This window comes from Muntiacus reevesi, chromosome 16 (assembly GCF_963930625.1).
Source record: "Muntiacus reevesi chromosome 16, mMunRee1.1, whole genome shotgun sequence".
NCBI lineage: Eukaryota > Metazoa > Chordata > Mammalia > Artiodactyla > Cervidae > Muntiacus > Muntiacus reevesi.
Window position 1 is genome coordinate 2,223,439 of NC_089264.1, and position 20,688 is coordinate 2,244,126.

The following is a 20,688-nucleotide window of genomic DNA, read 5'->3' on the forward strand; positions in this document are numbered from 1 at the left end:
ACACCAGGCCTCCCTGTCCATCACCAACTCCTGGAGTTCACTCAAACTCATGAGACCACCGAGTTGGTGATGCCATCCAGCTATCTCATCCACTGTCATCCCCTTCTCCTCCTGCCCCCAATCCCTCCCAGCATCAGGGTCTTTCCCAATGAGTCAGCTCTTCGCATGAGGTGGTCAAAGTATTGGAGTTTCAGTTTCAGCATCAGTCCTTCCAATGAACACCCAGGACTGATCTCCTTTAGGATGGACTGGTTGGCTCTCCTTGCAGCCCAAGGGACTCTCGAGAGTCTTCTCCAACACCATAGTTCAAAAGCATTAATTTCTCACCACTCAGCTTTCCTCACAGTCCAACTCTCACTAGAAGAGTGAAAAGTATCTACTGCATGTGATGATGTAAATACCAGCACTGACCTACCAAAGCTTTCTGGTATAGCCTGGAGAGTTAATGCAGCTGAGAATGTGGACACTCTGAGTACAGATAACTCCTTTGGGGAATTTGGCTGTGAAGGAGAGAAGGCATTAACTGGAGGGGAACATAGGGTTAATTTTATGTTTTTTTTTTTTTTTAATATTGTTTAAATATATTTTCTTTGATTGCATAGACTTGTGCCAATTCAGGGAAGTAGAAAGATATCAAGGGTTTAATGAGATTCAAACATTTTTGAAACAGTTGTGCTGAATTGAAGAGGAGGCTTTCAGAGAGAGAGTGGTGTTTACATAAGGTGTTTCAGGGCACTTTGTAGTTTTGTCATCATTAACTTACAGTAGCTCAAGTGTGACCTGTTGTGAAACTCTCACAAGTAGTATTCTGCTTCTCTTGGGAAGCCACAGAGTTCGTGTGTGCAGGGGTTTCACTACAGCCAGTGGCTCCACTATCCAAATGCAATTTAAAAAGAGAGAAGCTATGACACCAGAAAGTGTATTATTAAAATAAAAACTATAGAATATCAACTTGATAATGAGAGAAGTAAAAACATAAAGAAAACAAAGGACTGGGATGTCCAAGAGTAGTTTAAAATAACTGTAGTGGGTGTAGTTGAATAATAAAGGTGAATTTTTATATGCATTTGCTCAAGGTAATCCCCAACTGCTACTCTGGGGTGATGACTGAAGTGCCAAGACAGAGAAGAGCATTGGGTCAAGGTGGTGCCAGTGATGCTGGTTCATTAGCGTGAATGTTGTCATCAGGCAGATGAATAGCAGGCTCTGGGCAAGGAGAGCAGACTGTGAGCCTGGTGCCAGAATCGTCAATGAAAGTAGTGTGAGCTGGATGTCTGAAGACACCAAGAGTGAGGAACTGAAAAACGTGATGGCATGTGTTTCAAATAGAGAAGTAACCACATGGGAGCTCTAAGTGAAAGTAAGAAGAATGTTAATTTCTCTTGACCGTGAAGTTCACAGTGAGAAAATAGTGAACATTGAAGAAGTGGCGTCTTCAGAGGCAAACCAGAATTCAGTTACAATATGGAGAGGACATGGGGAGCTTTGCAGGTTTTGGAGTGGAAGTTCCAGAAGGTGACATAGAAGGGTTTGCAAAAGGGGGAGTGATTGAAGGATGAGTTGAGGGCAGATAACCAGAGCAATATGGGATTAACGTACTTGTAGCCAAAAGAAAATATTAATTCACAATGATCTAAAAACAAACGTTATGGCATGCATTCCGCACATCTGTTAGGATTCACGAAACATGGACAAAGGATATCTTACAAAATCCCATAAGATTAACAAGAAAGAGAATCTTTTATTATCTTTCACTTTAACTGGAAGCAAATTAAAACATAATAATGAAATAAGAGGGGCTTTCTCAGTGGCTCAATTTGTGGTTCAAGAAAATACCCTGAAGAAGGACAGAACACCTCACTCCAGTATTCTTGCCTGGGAAATCCAGTGGACAGAGGAGCCTGGTGGGATACAATCCATGGGGTTGCAAAATAGTCAGACATGACTTAGTGACTAAACAACAATGAAATAACAATTGAAATATCAGTAAATTAAGCAATATAGAAAAACTAAAGTATATGAGTAATAATTTCACTGTAGGTACCTTCCCAATTGGTTTCAAAATGTAGGTAAATTCTTGACAGAAATGCCACCAAGTCCTGATTGATATGCAAATTGTATTTTTAGTTCATCTGAGTATATATACTATTTGGGTACTATCCTTTTGGACGCAGACAAATTCTTGAAATAAAAAGATCCTGAAATGTGGCTTACAATTGTATAGAACTAGCTCCTTTTGAAGAGTAAAGAGATGCCCGAGTGGGGATACACTTTACAGGGGAAAATGATGTGCCTCTAAAACATGATACAAATAAAACAGGAGAGCAACCAGAGCTGAAGGGTAACACAGTGAAGAGTAGTGTAATGGACATTGTTTATTTTGAGAGAGTTATTAAAGACATGTCTGACCTTGTTTTTCATCTTATGACTATTTTGAAAATATTCTGCCATTTGATATCATGCAACTAATGTAAAACTACCTAGAAAGTAAACAGGCAAAGCCAAAGCATGGAACAGTAGACAGGGAAGAGGTTTGGATCAGAAAGGCCTGAGTCATCATCTGTTTCCACCACTTGGTACTGAAAGGTTGTTGCTGAACGATAAGATGCTGGGATTCTTGGCCTCCCGGGAGACGAATTTAATCCGGGGCCAGAGATGGGGCTGGATCACTCAGAGTTTTTGTGTAATCAAGTTTTATTAAAGTATAAAGGAGATAGAGAAAGCTTCTAACATAGGCATCAGAAGGGGGCAGAAAGAGTACCCCCCTGCTAGTCTTCAACTGGATGTTATATAGGCACTCGCAGTCTGTTAATGAAAGAAAGGAATGTCTTAAAACTCAGAATGGCACCAGCTAATTCATCCCAGACCATAAAATAATTGACTTGAATCTTGTAGAAGGGCAGATTACCATACAAATAGTTTTGTTTACATAGATTAGGTGAACAATATCTGAGTATAGCATACTGGTTTGTCAAATAGGTTGGCGAACTGACTTGAAGACAGAGTCTGGGGTAAATGCATAGTATATTGACATAGACTAAGACAAACATTTCCGTAAGAAAAATGTATTGGTTAACTCAAGGTTTGAGAATAGTTAGCTACAGGTGAAACCAGGTGTCATGGCAACACAGCATTTTAAGAGAAACCTCCTTTTAAGTTTGTATAGAGAAGGAAAAAAAAATACTGCTAGTTTGTTTTCTCCTACTGCTTAAGAGAGATAAAAATGTCTGGCACTTGCAGCCTATTTCTTCCATTTGGAGACCCTTGGCCTTCCTGCCTGTTACCCTCTCAGTACCTGTGGGCCTTGACTAGGTTATTTAAGTCCTCGGAACCTCAGTTTCCTCATTCATAAGATACAGAGCATCAGAGCTACTGGGAGTTTCCTGCTGGGCAGGTTAAATGAAATGATGTTGACACAGTATGACCAGTGCTGGGTACCCAGGAACTGCTCTGCGCATCCTTGGAGGCTGAGTAGTACGATGGCTGAAGCTGCACTTGGAAACCAGACTGCTGGTTTCAGATATGAGTCTGTTACTTTCTAGCAGTGTGATTTGGGGTAAATCACTTACACTTCCAGGACTGTTGTCAAACTTAAATAAACTTTTGCCTCTTTAAACACAGGCTGATAATATAGTAAGTATCTGATAACTATTTATTCGTCAGATAAATAAATATTTTAAATATTAAATAAATATTTTAAAATCAAATATACAATAGTATTAATACATAAATTATTATTAATAGCATCATTAAGGACTTTTTGGTTAGGGCATCCAGTCAAGAAGGGGAAATTGAATGAAAGTAAAGAGTTTTAGTTGAACCACAAGATATTTCTAAAAATCACACTAAGGTACTTAAATTCATGCATCTGATGTGGTCTATGTACGTTTTGGAGATCAGTGTAATTTACAGTAATTATCTGCTGGCGAGTGTACAGGAACATATAAGAAGTAATCTGCTTATTGATCAGCCTCAGGTTTTATTCTCCTTTCTCAGCCAATTTTCAATGCCTTCACAGCAGATACATGTAATTACAAACATCTGGTCTCACTGGCATCCCCTTAGTTTTATTGTGTTACTGCTCAAGCTTAAGACATTCCTTTTAGAAGTCCCATTTTATTGGTTATTTACTGGAAATGAGGCAATGCTCAGTACAGTATGGTTGCTATGAAATAAGTAGTTTCTGACAACCCATAGAGACAGTGTTTACTACTTCAGTCTGGTAAACAGTGAGTGTGTATCCCCCTTTAACATATTACTTGGAAAGTATATTTACTTTTATCCAGTCACAGAAAGGGAAGATGAAAGGAATTAAGATGATTAAAAACGATGTTTGCAGTTTTGATCTTCATTTGGTTGGCTCATTTCCCCACATTTCTGCATTAATTGTTAGGCAGATAGTTCCCATGATTTTTTTCTGAAAAGTAAGAACTATGTATTTTCATGGAATGCCTCTTTTTCATATATATTTTTATTTTTACACAATTGTAAGCATTACTTTCCACTTACAGTTATTACAGCATGTTGACTATATTCCCCATATCGCACAGTATGTCCTTCAGCATATTGATAATCCAACAGTTTGTATCCCCTGCCCCCTCATGCCTATACGGCCCCTCACCACTGGTAATTGCTAGTTTGTTCTCTATATTTTTGAGCCTGCTTCTTTTTGGTTATACTCACTAGTTTGTTGTGTTTCTTAGGCTCCTCAGAAAAGTGATACTACACAGTATTTATCCTCCTCTGACTTATTTCACTTAGCATAATGTCCTCATGGTCCATTAATGATGCTGTAAGTGGCAAAATATCATTCTTTTTTTTATAGCTGGGTAGTATGAAATGTCTCTTATATAAGGTTCACATAGCCTATAAAATCTGCACAGATAGAACATTTAAATTATTAAGACTCTTAGAAGATGGTAATAGCCATAAATCTTTGACAACTTTGAAGAGAGGAGACACAGAAAGGTAAGCTGTGGCAGATTACAAAGAAACTGGGCCATGGGCCTAGTGTATCAGCATGGGAATCCTGTCTTTTCTGTCTGACTGTGGAGTCATCATGAAGGCACTTCATCTCTCTGAGCCTCTATGTACAGTTGGACTAATAATACCCATCCAGATGCACTGTGAAAATTTCATGTAATCTTGCAGATAATGCAGCAGTCCCAGGCATTATCCATAAGAAACGTCCTGTTAAATTTCTTTCTTTCTTTATCAATAAGAAAATGTAACATCATTTTTTTAGATCTTCCTCAAAAGGAGTTTCCTTCCAAACTGCAGTATGGTTACTCAGGTTTTCAAAGAATAAAGACTGAGACCATTTTATTTATAAATATGCACATTATTACTGGGATGTTTGGGAGTTTTAAAAATCTTTGGGATTTTTTAAGCCAAAAATCTTGGCTTAAATGGAAAATTTGTGAGAATATGCTACAATAAAAGTAAGATATCTAAACTCTTTCTTACTCTTGTTTAAAATATTTATGTTAAACTTAAGACAGAATGCCAACTTGAAACTTTTCATAATAAAGTTGCCCTTAACATTCTATATTCTGTATAAATAAGTCAAGCAAAATAAAGAAAATTGTTTGTGAATATATCTCGTTAGCAACTATGAGCTTAAATTATCTTGTCTTAAATTTTTAAGAATAGTACTGATAAACCTGTTTGTGGGGAAAGAATACAGATACAGATACAGAGAACATACTTGTAGACACAACAGGGGAAAGAGAGGGTGGGATGAATTTGAGAGAGTAACATTGAAACATATACATTACAACATGTAAAACAGATAGCTAGTGGAAAGTCGCCTTATAGCAAAAGGAGCTCAGCCTAGTGCTCTGTGATGACCTAGAGAGGTGAGGTGGAGAGGGGAGTATGAGGGAGTCTCCACAGGGACGGGATATATGTATACTTATGGTTGATCCATGATGTTGTACGATGTTGGCAGAAATCAACACAACACTGTAAAGCAAGTATCCCCCAATTAAAAATAAGAATTTTTAAAAAGAATGAGGCTGACCATTTTGTAACATTGATACACTTAATTTGAAAATCAGTAGAAAAGAATCTTCAAATATTCAAACTTGTGCAAATGTATTTTTTTATAATCATGAAATGCTAAAAGGATATACTGACATTGTATAGTATTATAAATTTTTGAATCATTTTAAGCTTGTGTATATAATTTCAACTCACACACCTATAGTGTTTGCTGATAGTTTTAGCACAGACAAGAAAACTAAAATAGAAAATATAAAATTTGCCCAAAGTCCCATGACAAATAAGCTTTTGAACCAGAAATAATACATTCTTTGACTTTTAGTCTATTTCAATTTATATTATATTGTACTGCAAAGTTTTCTTCCCCTAAAATATGTGGTATGGCAAATAGTTTTCTAGTCATATTAAAATAATTTTTTTCAAATGTGTTACTTATTGGCTTCTAGGATGGTACTTGCAACTAATTCAGTTATTTTATTGGTTTACTTTAGAGGGAATATGCTTAATAAAATAATCAGATACTTGTACATAACAAAATTAAGTGAGTGAAAGTAATTTATGTGTTAAAATATGGGCAGATGTAATGCAATTTTCATTTTTGTTCCTTACTTTCTTTATAAAAACACAGTTTTAATTTTTTTATAAAAACTTTTCTTTAAAAAATCTGTTTAGAAATCATATCTCTGTAATAGCATAGCATTCTAGTTGAGTTAGCAGTAATACATGCTGTGTATTGTCCTGAGGAAATCTGAGGATTTCCACAAATGTGTGCTCATTTGCTTAGTCATGCCCAACTCTGTGACCCCATGGACTGTAGCCCACCAGACTCCTCTGTCCATGGAATTTTTCATGCACTAATACTGGAGTGGGTTTGCTGTTCCCTCCTCCAGGGACTCTTCCAGACCTCAGGTCTCTTGAGTCTCCCTCTTTGGCAGGCAGATTCTTTACCACTGAACCACCTGGGAAGCCCAGTCCTATGAATAATAGTGCTTAATTTGCAGATAGTCAACGATGATAATAACGAACTTTAGCAGAATTACAGCAAGATATCAACTAACACACAAAGGAAGTGACCTAAGAGTCTGAAAGTAGAGTTCATATTTTGGAGTCGGACAAATATGGGTTTAAATTTCAACTCCTGCACCAATTACTTCTATAATGGGAGCTGTGAGGATTACTTAACCAGTCTGATCCTTGGATTCCTCTTCCACTACAAGTGGCATAGGGGGCAAATGCACACATTCAGAAATCATCCTGTTTAAGACTGAATTCTATCAATGACTAGTCATGTAACTTTCAGCATGGGATAAGCCCGCAATTCCTAAATCCACAAAGGTCTATAATCCTAATGATATTTATAACTCTGAGGACATTACCAGCTGTCCTGAGCTAACATGAGCTATTTATAATCCTTCTTTATCCCACTTAGTGTGAAGAGTCTATGTTTGCTTATATAACCCTATTATTACATTCTATTGTGGGTTTATGCAATTTGTGGTTCATGTATCACCTTACTTCTAAAACAACAATTAGTATAAAAATTCTGAATTCCTAAAGGTGTTAATCAGAGGATGTGGATCTATGTCTAATATCTCTAAACCTCAGCTTCCTCATATATAAATAGAGATGAAACACACAGCTGAGTTGCTAGGCCGTTGTGGAGATAAAGTGGTATAATGAATGTGAAGCACAATGCCTGGTCCATTGTAAAGTACTGAATAAATAGGAATTATAGTGATTATACCTGAGCTTCCCCAATGCCTCAGATTATCATCTCTTTTCTAGGAAACTTTCTAGAGTTGACCTTCATCTACAATTGAATTGCAAGTTTCTTCCCTCCCAACATACACTTGAAACAAATTCATCAGAAATTTGATTCTTCTGTTTAACCCTCTCTCTCTCCATTTTTGTTTGCTGAAAACTGAAAATATTTAGGAACTTTTTTTTGGCAATTAGAGACTTTCCAAAATAGCTTGTGGAGTGAGCTAAAAGTCTTAAGACTTGGGCATGTTTGATATAAAATTGTAATATAATTTGCCAAATGAACAAAGCTTGAAATTAAACAAAGTATATTCTCATGCTTTGAAAAATCAAGAGAGGAACCGCTTCCAATTTGACTAGATAAAGCACTTACGGTCTCATCTACTGTGTCCTGGGGAAGAGGAGTCAAACCGACAAGTCTTCAATAAGATGTCCCTCTGCTGCAATGAAACTTCTTTGTGCTAACCCAGCTGTAACCAAAAAACACAAAAGCAACTATGATTACTACCTCTCCTTAGCAATGACAGTGGTGCCTGGGTTACTGTTGTTTAAAGATTTACTCAAGAAAATTCAGTGATATTGTGGGTGATCTGGGGGAAGTGGGGTAGTGAGGATTGGCTTCAATGTGATTTCTTATCCATGGGTGGTTCAGTGTCAGTTCAGTATCAGTTCAGTTCAAGTCAGTTCAGTATCAGTTCAGTCGCTCAGTTGTGTCCAACTCTTTGTGACCCCATGAACCACAGCACGCCAGGCCTCCCTGTCCGTTACCAACTCCTGGAGTCCATACAAATCCATGTCCATTGAGTCGGTGATGCCATCCAACCATCCCATCCTCTGTCATCCCCTCCTCCTCCTGCCCTCAGTCATTCCCAGCATCAGGGTCTTTTCAAATGAGTCAGCTCTTCACATCAGGTGACCAAAGTATTGGAGTTTCAGCTTCACTATCAGTCCTTCCAATGAACACCCAGGACTGATCTCCTTTGGAATAGACTGGTTGGATCTCCTTGCAGTCCAAGGGACTCTCAAGAGTCTTCTCCAACACCACAGTTCAAAAGCATCAATTCTTTGACGCTCAGATTTCTTTATAGTCTAACTCTCACATCCACACATGACCACTGGTAAAACCATAGCCTTGACTAGATGGACATTTGTTGACAAAGTGATGTCTCTGCTTTTTAATATGCTGTCTAGGTTGGTCATAATCTTCCTTCCAAGGAGTAAGTGTCTTTTAATTTCATCGTTGCAAGCACCATCTGCAGTGATTTTGGAGCCCAGAAAAATAAAGTCTGACACTGTTTCCCCTGTTTCCCCATCTATTTGCTGTGGTTGTAATTACTTTATAGTCATCAATATGTATATGTATACTCACCTATATAGTGGTTAAGAATTCAAAGACATTTCCTAAAAACATTAGTATTTCAGATTTATACAATAATTTAAAAATCAAAGCTATACTGAGCTAATTTTAAATTCAAATTTTACTTTGGTTTATAAGGTTTTTTTTTTAAGGATATTAATTTCAATTTTAATTTTAACCTAGAAAAAAGTTCATACCATCATGGAAATTCGTGTCATATGAATATTGTGCTGAGGTGTTTCAGAGACCATTTGGACATGGTAAAGCCAGGAAACTGTGGGCCAGGAAACTCAGAGGCAGAGATGGATTCGCCTGTTGACTTACATGCTAAGGCCCCCAAAAACCAATAGAACCTAATTTTTTCAAGATTTATTGAGATATACTTGGTATACAAAAGTTATGATTAATATATAATTTGCTGAGTTTGGATATATGAGATATACTTGGTATGCAAAAATTATGATTAATATATAATTTGCTGAGTTTGGATATATGTATACACTTGTGATACCATTCCCATAACCAAGGTAATAAATATATCTACCTCTAAAAATTTCCAGTGTCTCTCTGCATTTCTTTTCTCTTCTGTTTTATTGTTGGTAGTGTTTTGTTTTACTGTTGTTTTTTTTCTCTCTCTCTCTCTCTTTTTGATGGTAAGAATACTTAATATGAGGTCTACTCACTGAATACATTCTTAAGTGCACAATATTTTATTTATAATTTTATTTATAATTATAGGCATTAGCTTGTACAGTGGATCTCTGGCACTTACTCATCTCATCTAACTTTATTCTAACCCACAACCTTATTATTTTTTGGATAAGAGTTTATACTTCCTACCTTGTAAAAGAAAGTTGAAGACAAAAAGAAGACCTAAGGGAAAGTTCAAAATATTGTTGGTCATTCTTAAATGTATTTATCATAATATTTAAAAATACTATTGAGTTATAGGTAGTGGAAAGCACCGTGATGATTCTGAGTTTAGCATTGCTAAATAACTTTAGCCAGTTCAGAGTGGAGTCATCCTCAGACCTGTATATATACTGACTTTTCTCACTACCCTCCTCTTTTTCCTTCTCTTTGCTTAACTGCTGCAACTCCAACTGTCCACATCAAGGGTGAAGTCCACACGTGGAAGGGCAGTCCTAGAGGGTCACTGTAAATGATTTAATTGTGGGCTCCCTGGCCCCAGTGTAAATCTTTGCCTGTTGGATCTTGGTGGTCAGGCATTCAAACTTAAAGTCATCTCCCAATCTGACAGTTTTTGTTTAGAGCTTTTCAAATGGCACAGAAGCCTTGCCAAAGACAGAAAAAAGTGAAATTTTATAGAAGTTACTGAACTCAATGAAAATCCATAGCCTTGATTCTGTATCATTTCACTCTTTATACAATAGGAATCAGTCTTTAACATTTTTTTTAAATTATATTTTTATTTTAAAATATGTTTTGCCCCCAGACTTACCACCCATGCCATGTATGTGTCCATGTTTGATTTTTATATAACTTATATGTATACCTACATTTATATAAAAGTAATGGAAACTAAAGTGAAGAAAGAAAAAATATATCTTTTGCACATAATAATATCCTCAGCAGATACTATGTGCCTCATATAGTCCTGCTTTCAATATAAATTTGATCTTTCTTCTGACTTATTCCACAATCATGGAGGACTTCAAAATAGGAGAGAGTGAATTGAAAAATTTAACATTTCAGTTTTGGGGGAAATTTTCTCTTCCCAAAGAAATAGGCAGAACTGGTGTTTACGACTAAATAGAGGAAATGTGAAATATTATAGATGTCATTATAAAATGCAAATATCACTGAAGAGTGGATTCAACATTTAGATCTCAACTAGACTTTTTTTTAACCTTTTACTTTATAAATACTGGTAAAATGTTTTTCTTCTTACTATTAGTAAACCACTTTGCATAACCCATAGCTAGGCTAGTCTGATATAAATCATGACCCCTTTTAAGGATTTCCCAGAGAAAAGGTCATAATTGGCTAAAAGTAAGAAAACGTTTTCAAATTCTAAATCATGTGTTAATTATTACTTTTAGGATTTAAGTCAGAGTGGAGGCCTGGAGTGAAGCGTGAAGCTGAGAATCAGTTGGAAAAGAAAACAAGAAAGGAGCAGGCAGGCAGAAGAAGGAGGAAGGACTTGCTGTTTAGGATGACATAGAGGAAATGGTGCAGACTTTTGAGTTCTCAGCTCTGTGTGAAATGAATGAGGTGGTCTAATCTGGCCTCACCCAACCAACACGCCTAATTTTCTCCTTAAACACAAAAATGGATTTCAGTGCATTTCTGTGTGAACTTTCCATCATTTTCCCATTACCTAAGCCTCATTCAAGTGATAATCAGTGATTTATCTGACTCTAAAAACACTTTTGTTAACCAATACTTAATTAAAAATGAAAAGATGTTTTAATTGATGCTTACATTTGAAGTTTCCTCTCAGCTGTAGCATTTTCAATTAGGGCTGCATAACTTCTAAAAAAACTAGGTCAATCCACTCACTGATTATGTACTTGAATCAGAAATGCTTACCTAGAGAAGCCAGGTAGTTACCATGGAGAAGAGATGGTCCAGGGAGGATGTGATTATTGAAATGGACATTTTATTTAATTTTTTTTTTTTTTTTTAAATATTATTTTATTAGTTGGAGGCCAATCACTTTACAACATTTCAGTGGGTTTTGTCATACATTGACATGAATCAGCCATACAGTTACACGTATTCCCCATCCCGATCCCCCCTCCCACCTCCCTCTCCACCCGACTCCTCAGGGTCCTCCCAGTGCACCAGGCCCGAGCACCTGACTCATGTATCCCACCTGGGCTGGTGGTCCGTTTCACCATAGATAATATACATGCTGTTCTTTCAAAACATCCCACCCTCACGTTCTCCCCCAGAGTTCAAAAGTCTGTTCTGTACTTCTGTGTCACTTTTTCTGTTTTGCATATAGGGTTATCGCCACCATCTATCTAAATTCCGTATATATGTGTTAGTATACTGTAATGAGAAGCCAGGTAGTTACCATGGAGAAGAGATGGTCCAGGGAGGATGTGATTATTGAAATGGACATTTTATTTAATTTTAAAAAATTTTACTGAAGTATAGTTGCTTTATAATGTGTTCATTTCTGCTGTACAACAAAGTGAATCAGTCATATGTATGCACATATCCCCATTTCTTTGGATTTCTTTCCCACTTAAAGACCTAAGTGTAAGCCTGGACACTATAAAACACTTAGAGGAAAATATAAGCAGAAAACCATTAGACATAAACTGCAGAAAGATATTTTTTGATCCACTCCTACAGTAATAAAAACAAAAATAGACAAATGGGACCTAATTAAATTTAAAACCTTTGCACAGCAAAGGAAATTGAAAACAAGACAAAAAGACCACCCTCATGAAGGGAAAAAAATATTTGCAAAGGAAACAGCTGGCAAAGGATTAATTTCCCAAACAGACTTTTTGTGTGACAAGTTCTTATTGGGGGTTGGTTAGCTGTGGTTTTTGTTATGATTACATTGTCTAGTTAGATATATTAATTCATGTAGTATCTATGTATAATTATTTTTTTTCCTCTCCTTCAAAATGCTGTGTCACAAAACAGTACAGCAGGAAGATAGCAGTGCAAGAAACGTATGCAGGACTGAAGGGAGAGAATCCCAGGGAAGAGGCAGATCTTTACTATGAGACTGACTAATCTTGTCAGGGTTGATTCCGTAATTCAGAAACAAAAGCTTTCAAAATACTGTTAGAAAAGTGTTAAACCTTTGCATGTTACATTTTTATAATAAAAACAGCAAATATTTGTGGGGAAAATACTGAAAATAAAGAAGCAAGTAAAAATTAAGTATAATTTCACTACTTAGATTTAAGAAATATTAAATTTAGGGTATATTTATTTCCATCATTTGTTTCATTGGGCTTCTCTGGTAGCTCAGCTGGTAAAGAATCCACCTGTTATGTAGGAGACCCCGGTTCATATCAGTTTCAAGTACTTGAAATAGTTCCAGATATATTATATCACATTTTCCTTCTTTACATTGAAGCAGCCATTTTTATAACTTTACTATAATGAAATAGTGAAATATTCCAGTAGTGAAACAATGATGGATGGATATGTCTAATCTTATTTAAAGTGACCTTTTTATAATACATTTGGATTACATCTAGTTTGTCACTTCCACAAACATATTTAGGCATAAGAATTCTTTGGTTAATTTTGAATTATTTTCTTGGAACAGATTTCTAGAAATGAAATTTCTTACAAATTTGGTTAATTTTGAATTATTTTCTTAGAAAAGATTTCTAGAAATTACAATTTCTTACAAATTGTTAGATGATCATTGGAATGAAGATTGTGAAGGCTGCTTGGAAGAAGTACTAAATTGCTTTCAAAATAGCAGTTTATATATCCATACAGTGTGCACAAATAGTCATTTCACATATAAGCATTTGTAATTGTGTGTCTGTAAATTTTAAGATGCATATACACACAGCATGTAACATTTAACCCAAAAGCTGTAATTTACCTTATGTTTCTTTCTATTATGCTTTATCTTCTTGAATTGTCTGTCTCTCTCTTTGATCCATTTTAATACTGAGAACATTATTGCCATCGTCCTTAGAGTAATTACTTTTTGAAAATGCTAATAAATGCTGTGCTATGCTTATTTTCCCAGTTACATTTTTTGTTTAGGATTGTAGCAAACTGAAGTGCTTATTATTCATGTGTTTCCATTCTATCTGATATCCTTTGTATCATCTTTTATGTTCAGTCTTGGAAAGAAAGTTTCATCCTGATATTTATGAGACTTATTATACTTTTTTTGCTATTTTTTAGATTTTATGTTTTTTTGTTTGTTTCTTTTTTTACATTTATCACCATAATACATCTGGAATTTAATTGGTTGAGCAAGGTTTTATTACCTTGAATCTTTCTTTACTGTGAGTGATCATACTGTTTGGGGCTAAGGTGTAGTCTATAAAATTGGGATGAAAACTTGTACTTGGGAATAAGAGCAGCTGGAATCAAGCAGGATGCTTTCTCCCATCTCTTCTCTCTGCTTTTTAGTTTCACTTTTTCCTTGTAGTGGGGAAAGGGCGATCATCTATTTATATCCTCAGAGCTTTGCCACCGAAGACTAAGTCCCTTCCTGCTAAAGTTTTCTTGAAACAGAACATCAGTTGTCACATCGTGGTTACATGTCTACCCCAGAGGCCAGAGAACCAGGGTGCTAGGGTTAGCAGTCCTCACTGAAGCCCATGACTGGGATGAATGATAGTAGTTATTCCTAAAATGGGTGCAGCAGTTAACTGGAAATGAGAAAGTGCTAGATGGACTAAAAGGATGGAACTCAGAGGTAGGACTGAGCTATCCTTTATGGGTATTGCTAGTCACACTGTCATCCCTCCCGGTGTGTGAAACCAACTGAGAAAAAAGAGTGTCAGACAGGTGGCAATTAACACAGAAATCCATTACCTATAAAGTAGATTGGAGAAAACAGTGTGCCTATGTGCCCTACAGTTGGGTTATACATGCAGCTCCTAAACTGAGTTCATCCTTTCCTGCTACTGACCTGTTGCTAGGAAGGGGCAGAACCCCCTGGTAAGCCCAGTGCATGGATGAGCAGAGAAGTCAAGCATTTCCCCAGGGACAGGGGCTTCCATGTTTGCAGACTGTTCCCAAGAAAGTGAGTAAAATGAGTCTAGAATTAGGAGGATCTCTGAAGAATCACAGTATTTAAAGTGTTAGTGAAAGATTAACAATCTTGTGTCATCAGAAAATCAGGATAAAATACTTTGACAAAGAAAGAGGGTCTCCCGTGCTGGTGCTGTGACACTTTCGACACCATCACTCTGGTCCTCCACACAGCTGGCTGGAATTTCCTAGGGCCGTAGTTCTCAGTGGAGCCCTGTGTTCCAGTGCTGTCAACATAAAGAAAGTTGGGCATCTAAGGTCTTATTTCTTGAACCTCATGTGCTCATGCTTACTTTTCAGTTATTAACACTACATTCCCTATTATTGGAACAAAGCACCTAGATTTCTGTAACTGACTCATCATATTATTCTCACCAGAGGAAAGGACTACATTTTAATTTTTTACCTTTTTTTACAAATAAAATGAGATCCTATTGGTAGTATGTGCAAAGTGACAGAGTACAGGCCATGAGCAAATATAGGGAGGTTCTGATCAACAGTTTCCTCTTAAGAATGGACTGTATCTAATGTAAGTTCAAAATTATTTTGCTTTTCAATTTCAAACGCCTTCTCTCCATTGCAAAGAAATTCTCTTTAAAATACTCCTGGAAAACACCCTGCAACTGAGGACCCAAATACAATAATTAAAACAAGGTGTGAAGAACATACAAATGCAACACCATGGATGACTCTCAAGACTTTGTATTGAATGAAAGAAGCCAGACACAAAAAGTGTATCATTGTTATTCTATACTTGTATGAAGTTAGAGAATAGGCAAAATCAATGGAATGTGATAAAAGTACAGCTAATAGTCACATCTTAGGAAGAATTGACTGGATAGAGGGAAGAACAAGCATGAATTGCAAAAGTTTTCAAATTCTTTCAACTTCTTTCCTATGATTCTGCAGAGTCAAAAAATTGTATCTTTTTTTTTAAGTTTATTTTTTCTAATTGAAGGATAATTGCTTTAGAGAACTTTGTGGTTTTCTGTCATACACCAACAAGAATCAGCCATAGGTACACCCATGCCCCTCCCTCCAAAACTCCCTCCCACCTCCCCTCCCATCCCACTCCTCCAGATTGTCACAGAGCCCCTGTCATTCCCTGAGTCATATAGCAAATCCCCACCAGTCATCCATTTCACTTATGGTAATGTAAATTTCCATGTTACTCTCGCCATTCATCTCACCCTATCCCTCCTCCCCCGCCCCCCACCGTGTCCATAGGTCTGTTCTCTAAGGCTGTTTCTCCATTGCTGCCCTGAAAATAACTTCATCAGTACCATCTTTTCAGATTCCACATATATGCATCAGTATATAATATTTATATTTCTCTTTCTGACTTACTTCACTGAGCATAATAAGGTCTATGTTATCCACCTATTTAGAAATGATTCAAAAATGCAGTCCATTTTATGGCTGAGCAATATTCCATTGTGTATATGTACCACAGTTTCTTTATCCGTTTATCTGTCAATGGACTTCTAGGTTGCTTCCGTGTTCTAGCTATTGTAAACAGTGCTGCAACGAACATTGGGGTACATGTGTCTTTTTCAATTTTTGTTTCCTAGGAGTGGGATTCCTGGATCATATGGTGGTTTTATTCCTTTCTAAGGAGTCTAATACTGTCTTCCACAGTGACTGTATCAGTTTATATTCCCACCAGCAATGCAAGAGGGTTTCTTTTACTCTGCACCTTCTCTAGCATTTATTGTTTATAAACTTTTTGATGATGGCCATTCTGACTGGTGTGAGGTTATTGTAGTTTTGATTTGCATTTCTCTAATAAAGAGTGATGTTGAGCATCTTTTCACATGCTTGTTAGCCATCTGTATGTCTTTGGAGGAATGTCATTTCAGGTCTTTTTCCCACTTCTTGATTTGGCTGTTTGTTTTTCTGGTATTGAGTTGTATGAGCTGCTTGCATATTTTGGAAATTAATCTTTGTCAGTTGTTTCATTTGCTATAATTTTCTCCCATTCTGAGGGTTGTCATTTCACCTTGTTTATAGTTTCCTTTGCTGTGCAACAGCTTTTAAGTTTAATTAGATCCAACTTGTTTATTTTTGCTTTTATTTCCATTACTCTAGGAGGAGAGTCATAGAAGATCTTGCTTTGATTTATGTCATCAGGTGTTCTGCCTATGTTTTCCTCTAAGAGTTTTATAGTTTCTAGTTTTAAATTTAGGTCTTTAATCCATTTTGAGTTTATCTTTGTGTATGGCATTAGGAAGTGTTCTAATTTCATTCTTTTGTACATAGCTGTCCAGCTTTCCCAGCACCACTTATTGAAGAGGCTATCTTTGCCCCATTGTATATTCTTGTCTTCTTTGTCAAAAATAAGTTACCCATAGGTGCATGGGTTTATCTCTGGGTTTTCTATCTTGTTCCATTGGTCTATCTTTCTGTTTTTGTGCCAGTACCATGCTGTCTTGATGACTGTAGCTTTGTAGTGTAGTCTGAAGTCAGGCAGATTAATTCCTCCAGTTCCACTCTTCTTTCTCAAGACTGCTTTGGCTATTCAGGATCTTTTGTGTTTCCATGTGAATTTTTTTGTTCTAGTTCTGTGAAAAAAAATGTCATTTGTAGCTTGATAGGGATCACATTGAATCTGTAGGTTGCATTTAGTAGTATAGACATTTTCACAATATTGATTTTTCCTACCCAGGAACATGGAATATCTCTCCATCTGTTTATGTTGTCTTTGATTTCTTTCACCAGTGTCTTATAATTTTCTGTATACATGTCTTCTGTCTCCTTAGGTAGGTGTATTCCTACATATTTTATTCTTTTTGCTGCAATGGTGACAGGGTTGATTCCTTAATTTCTCTTTTTTTATTTTTCATTGTTAGTATATAGGAATGCAAATGATGTTTGTGTATTGACCTTGTAACCTGTGACTTTGCTGAATTTTATTTTCTGATAGTTTCTCTTGGGTTTTCTATGTATAGTATCATGTCATCTGCAAATGGTGACAGCTTTACTTCTTCTTTTCTGATCTGGATTACATTTATTTCTTTTTCTTCTCTACTTGTCATAGCTAGGACTTCTAAAACTATGTTGAATAATAGTGGTGAAAGTGGACACCTTTGTCTTATCTTAGAGGGAATGCTTTCAGTCTTTCACCATTGAGAATAATGTTTGCTGTGGGCTTATCATATATGGCCTTTACTATGTTGAGATAGATTCCTTCTATGCCTATTTTTTAACTATTTTTATCACAAATGGGTTCTGAATTTTGTCAAGGGCTTTTTCTGCATTTATTGAGATGATCATATGGTTTTTATCTTTCAGCTGTTTAATATGGTGTATCACATTGATTGATTTGCCTATATTAAGGAATCCTTGCGTCCCTGGAATAAACCTGACTTGATCATGGTGTATGAGTTTTTTAATGTATTGTTGAATTCTGTTGGCTAAAATTTTGTTGGGAATTTCTGCATCTATGTTCATCAGTGATACTGGCCTGTAATTCTGTTGTTGTTGTTGTTGTTGTTGTTGTCTTTGCCTGGTTTGGGTATTAGGATGATTGTGACCTCATAGAGTAAGCCTGGAAATGTTGCTTTCTCTTCAATTTTTTGGAAGAGTTTCAGAAAAATAGGCATTAGCTGTTCTCTAACTGCTTGATGGAATTACCCTGTGAAACCATCTGGCCCTGGGCTTTTTTCTTTTAGAAGATTTTTGATCACAGTTTTTATTTCAGTGTTTGTAATTGGTTTGTTCATAATTTCTATCTCTTACTGGTTCAATCTTGGGAGGTTGAACGTTTCTAAGACTGTCCATTTCCTCTAGGTTGTCCATTTTACTAGCATATATTTGCTCATAATATTCTCTTATGATCCTTTGTATTTTCTGTGTTGTCTCTTATAACCACTCATTTTTCATTTCTAATTTTACTGATTTGACTTTTCTCCATTTTTTTCTTGATGAGTTTGGCTAGTGGTTGTCAATTTTGTTTATGGTCTCAAAGAACCAACTTTTAGTTTTATTAATCTTTACTATTGTTTCCTTCATTTTTTTTTCAATTATTTCTGCTCTTATTATTTTTTTTTTTTAATGACTTTTTTCCTTCTGCTGACTTTGGGGGTGTTTTGTTCTCATTTTTCCAGGTACTTTAGATGTAGAATTATGTTCTCTATCCAATGCTTTTCTTGTTCCTTGAGGTAGGACTGTATTGCTCTAAACTTCCCTCTTAGAACTGCTTTTGCTGAATTCCATAGGTTTTGGGTCATCATGTTTTCATTGTCATTTGTTTCTAGGAATCTTTTGATTTCCCTTCTTATTTCTTCAGTAACCTCTTCATTATTTAGTAATGTATTGTTCAATCTCCAAGAATTTGTGTTTTTTGCAGTTTTTTGTTTGTTTGTTTTTCTCCTGTAGTTGTTATCTAATCTCATAGTGTTGTGGTCAGAGAAGATACTTGATACAATTTCAATTTTCCTAAATTTACTGAGGCTTGGTTTGTGGCCCAAGATTTGGTCTATCCTGGAGAATGTTTCATGTGCACTTGAGAAGAAAGTGTATTTTTCTGCATTTGTATGGAGAAGTCCTGAAGATGTCAATCAGGATCATTTGGTCTAATGTTTTATTTAAGGTTTGTGTTGATTCTCTGTTTTGATGATCTGTCCATTGGTTTAAGTGGGGTGTTAAAGTTCCCTACTATTATTGTGTTACTGCCAATTTCCCCTCTTATGCCTGTTAGCATTTGCCTTATATATTGAGGTGCTCGTATGTTGAGTTTATAAATATTTATCAATGTTGGACTTTCTTGGTGGCTCAGACAGTAAAGCATCTGCCTACAACGCAGGAGACCTGGATTCAGTCCCTGGGTTGGGAAGATCTCCTGGAGAGGGAAATGGCAATCCCCTCCAGTATTCTTGCTTGGAAAATCCCATGGACAGAGGAGCTTGGTGGGCTACAATCCATGGGGTCGCAAAGAGTTGGACACGACTGAGCAACCTCACTTTCTTTTCTTTTCACTATGTTTTCTTCTTGGATTGATCCCTTGCTCACTATGTAGTGTCCTTCTTTGTCTCATATAATATTTAAAAAAAAATTTAATGTCTAATTTTTCTGAAACAAGAATTGCCACTCCAGCTTTCTTTTGGTTTCCATTCACATGAAATATCATTTTCCATCCTTTTACTTTCTGTCTGTATGTGTCTCTAGGTCTGAAGTGGGTCTCTTGTAGGCAGCATATATATGGATTTTGTTTTTGTGTCCATTCAGTCAGTCTGAATCTCTTGGTTGCTGCATTTAATCCATTTACATTTTAAGGTAATTATTGATATATATATGTCCCTATTAACATTTTCTCAATTGTTTTTTTTGTTTTTGTTTTTGTAGGTCTTTCCTTTCTCTTGTGTTTACTGGCTACTAGTATTTGTTGCAAGACTGGGTTGGTCATGCCAAAGTCTCTTGACTTCTGCTTGTCTGTAATACTTTTGATTTCTCCATCAATTTTGAATGAGATCTTTGCCTGGTACAGAAATCTTTGTTGTAGATTTTTCTCTTTCAGTACTTTAACTATATGCTGCCATTCCTTTCTGACCTGCAAAATTTCTGCTGAAAGATGTACCGTTAATCAAATGGATTGTCTCTTGTATGTTACTTGTTGCTTTTCCTTGGCTGCTTTTAATATTCTTTCTTTGTGCTTAATCTCTGTTAGCTTTATTAATATGTGTCTCAATGTGTTTCTCCTTGGATTTATCCTGTAAGGGACTTTCTGCCCTCCTTGGACTTTACTGACTATTTCCTTTCCCATGTTGGGGATGTTTTCAACTGCAATTTCTTCAAAAATGTTCTCAACACCTTTCTTTTTTTTTTTTTTTTTTCTTTTTCTTCTTATT

At 36.2% G+C, this 20,688-nt stretch overlaps 1 protein-coding gene across 2 annotated transcripts in view; it reads left to right on the top strand.

Annotated features, from left to right (window-relative positions):
- Positions 1-20,688, top strand: part of MARCHF1 (membrane associated ring-CH-type finger 1) — a 435,397-nt gene that overhangs the window by 51,363 nt on the left and 363,346 nt on the right. The window lies entirely within an intron of this gene.